This window comes from Saimiri boliviensis, chromosome 7 (assembly GCF_048565385.1).
Source record: "Saimiri boliviensis isolate mSaiBol1 chromosome 7, mSaiBol1.pri, whole genome shotgun sequence".
NCBI classification, from domain to species: domain Eukaryota; kingdom Metazoa; phylum Chordata; class Mammalia; order Primates; family Cebidae; genus Saimiri; species Saimiri boliviensis.
Genome location: NC_133455.1, coordinates 118,662,091 through 118,670,271, shown reverse-complemented (window position 1 = coordinate 118,670,271; position 8,181 = coordinate 118,662,091). Strand labels below are relative to the sequence as shown.

At 39.3% G+C, this 8,181-nt stretch overlaps 1 pseudogene; it reads left to right on the top strand.

Annotated features, from left to right (window-relative positions):
• Positions 1-6,404: 6,404 nt before the first annotated feature.
• Positions 6,405-7,130, top strand: LOC101050577 (large ribosomal subunit protein uL6 pseudogene; annotated as a pseudogene).
• Positions 7,131-8,181: the final 1,051 nt, after the last annotated feature.

Genomic DNA, 8,181 nt, shown 5'->3' with positions numbered 1-8,181 from the left:
CATCTATATTTGGATAGTAATTATAAGTACATCTACTAGCAACATCCCTAGCAAAAGTGTTCTGCATATGGCCAAGCTTGAGAGGATTAAATCCATCAGTTAGATCTGGTTTTCAGCCCAGTCAACTAAGTTTGCCAATTAAATCTATCCAGTTCATAATTATTATTTTTATTTTTGAGACAGAGTCACTCCATCGCCTAGTCTGGAGTGCAGTGGCACAATCTTAGCTCACAGCAACCTCTGCCTCTTGGGTTCAAGCAGTTCTCCTGCCTCAGCCTCCCAAATAGCTGGGATTACAGGCCCATGTCACCATGCCTGCTAACTTTGTATTCTTTTTTTTTTTTTTTTTTTTTTTTTTGAGACGGAGTTTCGCTCTTGTTACCCAGGCTGGAGTGCAATGGCGCGATCTCGGCTCACTGCAACCTCCGCCTCCTGGGTTCAGGCAATTCTCCTGCCTCAGCCTCCGGAGTAGCTGGGATTACAGGCACGCGCCACCATTCCCAGCTAATTTTTTGCACCTTTAGTAGAGACGGGGTTTCACCATGTTGACCAGGATGGTCTCGATCTCTTGTATTCTTAATAGAGATGGGTTTTCTCCATGTTGGCCAGGCTGGTATCAAACTCCTGGCCTCAAGTGATCCTCCCACCTCAGCCTCACAAAGTGCTGGGATAACAGACAGGAGCCACTGCGCCCGGCCAGTCCCTGAAATTCTTATTATGAATTCCACCATGGTCACCGTCCACTACCATTGGCATAGCTCCAGAAAGAAGGCCCAACTTGAACTTGTGATGTAAGTTCTGAATAATCGAGCATCGATTTACCAATAATCTATTGCAGTTAATACAGACATCTGTTATTTGTTATTCATAAATGTCTCCTCCATCATTCTTTTTCTGAATCCTCAATCAGGAAGTACTCCTGTCTCTAAAATTCAGCATAGTTTTCCACCCAAATTCTACATATGATCTTCCAATATGCCCTTAGATTGTGATTTCTATATTAGATTGTGAGTAAAATGTTTCTCTTTACTAAAGATGCAAATTGAAGACAAGCAGTTTTCTAAATTGTGCCTGCTCCATCTCCAAATGATATAGATGCACAAGTTTACGTAGGAAGAGCCGTCAGCAGCAGTCTAATACAAAGACTATGCATCTAACTTCTAATTTTGAAATATAACTGAATAATTTGTGTCACCATCAGTAACAAATCTGCAACAGACTAAGAATACTTTGGAAATGACTGATGAGTTGGAGCAGTATAATGTTGATTATTTAGCGAGTTATGCAATAAATATTTTTCAATGTTTACCTAGGTTCAAGAAAAAAGACAGCAAATTTTATATGTAGATTGAAGCCCTACCATACCATGCGCTGTTCTAGGCATAGTTTAAAGTCTCATATGAAGAGGACCGTATCCAATAATAGCTGTAGGCAACCTTAGGTAGGTGAAAGATGTCTTCTGTGCCCCGTACATGTGGCATAACAAAAGAGAAGGAGATGGGAACTGTCTTCTTACAATAAGAGAAGCATTCTATCACTGACTTGCAAATGTGACATAATAGTAAAAAGTACACTAACTTTTCATCGATTGCATTACTGTTTTAAGTTCTTTAGCAGCAATGTGCTTCTTTATTTTTTGTGCTTGAGACAAACAGCTTTTATCTCTATACACCCTAATATGTGATGCCCCATTTACCTTATACCTGCCATATCATTAAAGCTTGTTTTCTACCTTTCATTCTACATTAAGGCTGCAGTATTATATAGAGCAGTCATTAGGATTGATGCTATAAAGTAACTGCATGATCTGAGCTAAATTCAGATACATTACACCCTTCACAGTAATAAAAATACAAATAAGAGCTGATATTTATTGAATTCTACAAGCAAAACACTGTTCAATCACTCTACATGTCTTATCTCATTTAATCTTCACAATAGTCCTAGTAATAGGTATCATCACTGTCTCAGTCTTATACATACAGAGTTTAAGGAAGTGGATATATATGCATGGGACTCCAAGAAACCTTTAAAGATATCTCCTTAAAATTGTCATAATAATAAAACAAATACATAATACCATATTAACTTTGGAAATTAAACATAACAATCAATCATATAATGGGAGAGGAAATAATTTTGTCAGCTAAGTAAATAAAATAAGATCAAGAAAACTAGTGATACTAGGTACAGTTGCTCATGCCTGTAATCCTTGGGAGGCCAAGGCAGGAGGACTGCTTGAAGCCAGGAGTCCAAGACCAGCCTGGACAACACAGTGAGGGCCTATCTCTATAAAATTTTTTTAAAAACTTAGCCAGATATGGTGGTACACTGTATTCTTCCACTCTCACACTGCTATAAAGAAGTATCTAAGACTGGGTAATTTATAAAGAAAAGAAGTTTAATTGTTTCATGGTTCTTCAGACTATATAAGAAACATAGCTGGGGAGGCCTCAGGAAACTTACAATCATGGCAGAAGGCAAAGGTGCAACAGGCATATCTTACACGGCCACAGCAGGGGGAAGAGAAGTCACACACTTTTAAATAACCAGATCTCATGAGAACTCTATCACAAGAACAGCACCAAAAGGGGACATCTGCCCCCACGGTCCAATCATCTGTCACCAGGCCCCACCTCCAACACTGGGGATTACAATTTGACATAAGATTTGGGCAGGGACACAAATCCAAACCCTATCACACATGCCTGTAGTCCGAGATAATGGAAAGGCTGAGGCAGGAGGATTCGTTGATACCAGGAGTTTGTTCAAGGCTGCGATGAACCATGATTGGACCTCCAATTCAACTGAGTGACAGATCACATACATAGTTAAGTAATCAGGACGCAAATAGAGATGAGTGACAGGAAGCTGATGTCAACTTGACACGTAGTTTAGACAAGCTGTGAGATACATCAGAAAGAGCATCACTTACATCCTTTCACTTCTGTGATGCAGCAACACTAGGCCTCCACTAGCAAGATATGCAAGTCCAGGGCTTGGTGGGATAGAGAGAAATTCCCTCTCTTCTTAATTATATGCAAATATTTTGCTGGTTTTAAAAGAAAGTGGCTCAAGCCTGTAATCTCAGCACTTTGGGAGGCTGAGGCAGGTGGATCACAAGGTCAAGAGATCGAGACCATCCTGGTCAACATGGAGAAACACCATCTCTATTAAAAATACAAAAAATTAGCTGGGCATGGTGGCGCGTGCCTGTAATCCCAGCTACTCAGGAAGTTGAGGCAGGAGAATTGCCTGAACCCAGGAGGCGGAGGTTGCTGTGAGTCGAGATTGCGCTCCAGCCTGGGTAACAAGAGTGAAACTCCGTCTCAGAAAAAAAAAAAAGAAAGAAAAGAAAAGAAAAGAAAGTGGTTCGAATGTATGCATTTATAACAACTGTTATCCATAATCCCAGATGAATGATAATAAATTTGGGGCATTACTTTGTAAGGCAAAAACCACAAGGATAAAGAAAATTGGAAATTAGAAACATTTTGGAGGCTATAAAATAAATGAATATGTGGTAAAGACTATGATTTAGCAGACTGAAAAAGCAGAATCATAAATCAGTAATGAAGAAAGCTAAGAAGCAACCTGATTTGCTTCATGGGATACCCAAAGGATTCAGGAATTGGCAATGAGGTTAAAAGTACTAAACACAGGAGGACTCGTTGAAAGACTCTGATTCAATTTAACTGGAGATCCTTTCCCCGTTTCCACACAGCTGGGGACTGGCTCTTCCCCACTCCAGCAGATGAGCAGATATTCCTCCTCTGGAGAGAATAGTCACTTGCCTGGATACTTACCTGGAAATACTCACTAGACACAGTTGAGGATAGAGAAAGAGCACTGAAAACTGAGGGATTCATTCAATGATAATAAACTCAATGTGAAAATCCCCAGATTCTCCCCATTAATTCTCCAAAGAGCTAAGAGCCAGGTTTATACACTCCAGGCAGATGGGAAATATCTTCTTTAGGGATAGTGAGCAGTCCTTTTTTTAATACCTAAAGCTGGGGATGACAGTCTGTAGTTCCAGCTGAGAGACTGGGCAAGAGGCTCACTTGAGACAAAAAGTTGGAGGATACAGGGAGTTATGATCGTACCACTACACTCCAGCCTTAGCAACAGAGTGAGAGATGCCGTCTCTTAAAAAAAAAAAATCCTAAATATAATTTCTTTATATTCCAATATTAAGCTTCATATAAAATGTACAGAAATTAATGTATCAAGATGTATAGAATCTTTTTGGCAAAAACTATGGAAATCTACCTATGGGGTAAAACGTTAATAGATGAAGTGATTTGCTTTCTTCCTTTTGGGAAAGACTAAATTTCATAAAGATGTTAATTATGCTCAAACAATTGGGAAATATATGCGTTTTATGTTAAAGATTCTAAAAAATGATTATGAAGTTCAATTTAAAAATTAATATGAGAAGAGCAAGAAAAAATATGAAACAACAAAATTAAGAGGAAGACTTGACATCCCATCCATTAAAATATATTACAAATCTTCTATAATCAGAAAAATGTGGCTTTGGTACAAGAATAAATCAATAGCTCAAAAGAAGGAAATAGAAGAAAGTACAGATGATGTATATGTAAGAACATAATCTATAATAAAAGAGTTCTAGTCAATAGGAAAAATATAAATTACTTAATTGAGCAGCTGATTAATCACATGATTGAAAGGTGAACTTAGATATATATGATGCTTTTAAAACACTTTTATTATAGGCTTTAAATTACAAAGCAAACTACTGAAAAGCATATTCGAAAGAAAAACTTTTCAAATGCAGACATATATCTTTAAACTGGAAAGGCTGGTTATAAGCATGCAACAAAACCAGAAACCAAGATGAGAAAACTGACAGATTTGAATACATCAAAAAAAAAAACTTTTAACTTTTTAGCTTTTAATAAAAATAGCATTTATTCAGACTGTACTATAAGTCTCACGAGATATTATTTTATTTATTCTTCACACAGTATTATGCTGTAAATTCTATTAGCATTTCCATTTGTTAGAAAAATGCAGTGAGAGTCATTAAAGGAAGGGATCTAACCAAGGTCTCCGAAAGTGGGTGCATGATGTCAGGTCCTACACTGACTATTCCTAACTTGCCATCCACATAAACTCGTATTTTGATGCCCCCACTTCTCCAAAACTAGAAGGTAGAAAAAGCCTTGCTCTGTCAACAACTACTGACAGCCTCAAAAGTAACAGGTTCCTCAGGAACAAGCAGGCTGTGAGGCTCAGGGAGGACCACAGCTGGGAAGGGCAAGTCCTGATATCCAGGTGACACAGAATATAGTCTAGAGTCACAATAGATACCACGTGGCCTTTCCTGTTTGCTGTCTCTATTCTTACGGAATCCTAGAGTTGGGTATGGGGAACTGGACAGAAATTAAAGAGACAGATTTATCCATGAAAGTGAAATATCTTCTTAAAGGACAGAACAGTGTAGCCATGGAGGGAAAAGAGCCTGAATTAGCAAGTGGCCCAGCCATGATGCATGTGAGCCCACTCGAAAAGAGCTTCATCCATAAGAAGAAGATAGAGACCTACAAAAACATGTGGCCCACATATTACATGCTTGGACACACCAACTGCTCCAGGCACATTCACGACCTAGGACAACTTAACATTTTGGAAACACGGTTCTCTCTGATAGACTGATGGCTCTACAGAGACTTGCACTATTCCTGGTTTGAGCACACCAGGCAGTCTAGGCACCATGAAACACCAGACTAAATGTTCAGTCCCAACAGCACTCCTCAGTCCAGGTATACTGACCTGACAATCCCAGACACAGTAAGCAGTCCAAGCTGATGATCTGAAAAGGCCAACTCCTCTTATACAGTAACCAATTTGGAAACAATGCATATTCCAAATATGCTGGGTGTCCTGGAGCGAGTCCCTATCACAGTAACAATTACTTCCCTATCACTTCACCAACCTTACATCCCATCCTGGAACCGGCACTCTGGAGTCCTCTAGACCTCATCACTCTCCTGCATTGGTAAGGAAAAGGCAGGAAGGAGAGCAAGCTGCATTCACCCAGTGGTCTACTTTTCACCTTCTTTTATCAATGGAAAGTGATTCCTTAATGTTCAGCTGAGTCTAGTTTTCATATAATCACTAGGCTCAATAATATGCAAAATGTCCAGTAACCACATGAAAAGAAGCTACTTAATTTATGTATGTGGACACTGCCAGATGATAGGAAAGTAGTTATTCATTGCACTCATGGCATATTATTTGCAGTAAATTTAAGAGAGTCATCAGTGTCTTCAAAATATTATTTTAGAATTTCTACAATATCATACATCAACTACATGTCATTAGCCTTGAACTTAATGTGGTTTATAGAAATGGTTATAAGAATTGTAAGTGCTGCCTTCTTTGCTGCGTTTACTGCGAGAATGAAGACCATTCTCAGCAATCAGACTGTCGACATTCCAGAAAATGTCGACATTACTCTGAAGGGACGCACAGTTATCGTGAAGGGCCCCAGAGGAACCCTGCGGAGGGACTTCAATCACATCAATGTAGAACTCAGTCTTCTTGGAAAGAAAAAAAAGAGGCTCCGGGTTGACAAATGTTGGGGTAACCGAAAGGAACTGGCTACTGTTCGGACTATTTGTAGTCATGTACAGAACATGATCAAGGGTGTTACGCTGGGCTTCCATTACAAGATGAGGTCTGTGTATGCTCACTTCCCCATCAACGTCGTTATCCAGGAGAATGGGTCTCTTGTTGAAATCCAAAATTTCTTGGGTGAAAAATACATCCGCAGGGTTCGAATGAGACCAGGTGTTGCTTGTTCAGTATCTCAAGCCCAGAAAGATGAATTAATCCTTGAAGGAAATGACATTGAGCTTGTTTCAAATTCAGCGGCTTTGATTCAGCAAGCTACAACAGTTAAAAACAAGGATATCCGGAAATTTTTGGATGGTATCTATGTCTCTGAAAAAGGAACTGTTCAGCAGGCTGACGAGTAAGACCTTAGAGTTGTCCAGCTACAGAAACAAGATGCCTATCATACCTAAGACTTACTTGTGATACTTCAATGATGCAATAAAAGACCTACTCATTTGGAAAAAAAAAAAAAAAAAAAAAAAGAATTGTAAGTGCTTTGACTCTGATATAGTTTGAATGTCCCCTCCAAAACTTATGTTGAAACATAATCCTTATTGGCGCAGTATTGAGAGGCAGGACTTTTAAGAGGCAATTGGATCATGAGGGCTTGCCCTCCTGTATAGATTACTCCACTCATGGCTTAATGGGTTAATGGCCTAGTAGATTAACGACTAATGAGTTATCATGAGAGGGAAACTGGTGGCTTTGTGAGACGAGGAAGAGAGACCTGAGCTGGCATGTTATCATGCCTAGCCCCCTTGTCATATCTTGCTTTTATAACATGTTGAAATGAAACATCAAAATATAAAGAGATATATGAATATAAACTTCATTTGAGACTTCAAAATAAATTACAAATGTTCAAGTCTGAAGAAAATTCCTTTTTATGGTAGTTAATATGAGGAAGTCATAAACGTTCCAAGTTTTGTTTTGTTTTGTTTTGTTTTTAACCATCAGCTAATGTGAAGCAGCATATAATCAACAGGGTCTACAAAAGCTAACCACTTAGGTGTTTGAAACCAAAAGTAAAGTTCCTGGGAGCTCTAAAAATCCCAACAATGTGGACAGCCTCTTGAGGGATAACAACCCTTAGGAAGAATGGTCAAAGCTGTTCATTTCCCAAGTCTTCTGTACAGGTCGGCAAAAGATCTCGGTGGCGTGATCTTAGCTCACTGCAACCTCCACCTCCCAGGATCAAGCAATTCTCCTGCTTCAGTCTCCCAAGTAGCTGGAATCACAGGCACCTGCCATCACGTGCCTGGATTTTTGTATTTTTATTAGGAAAGGGGTTTCACCATGTTGGTCAGGGTGGTCCTGAATTCCTCACCTTAGGTGATCCGCCTGCCTCCGCCTCCCAAAGTGCTGGGTTTACAGGCATGAGCTACCACTTCCAGCCCTCTCTTGTTTCCTTACTGTTCTGTTACTCTTGCAAATCTTTTGTGTTGGATGCTCAACTTTTTTGTCAAAAAGTATTTTGAGGTATATAACCAAAAGAATTCATGAGAACTCAAATAGATACCTACACCCCGATGCTCA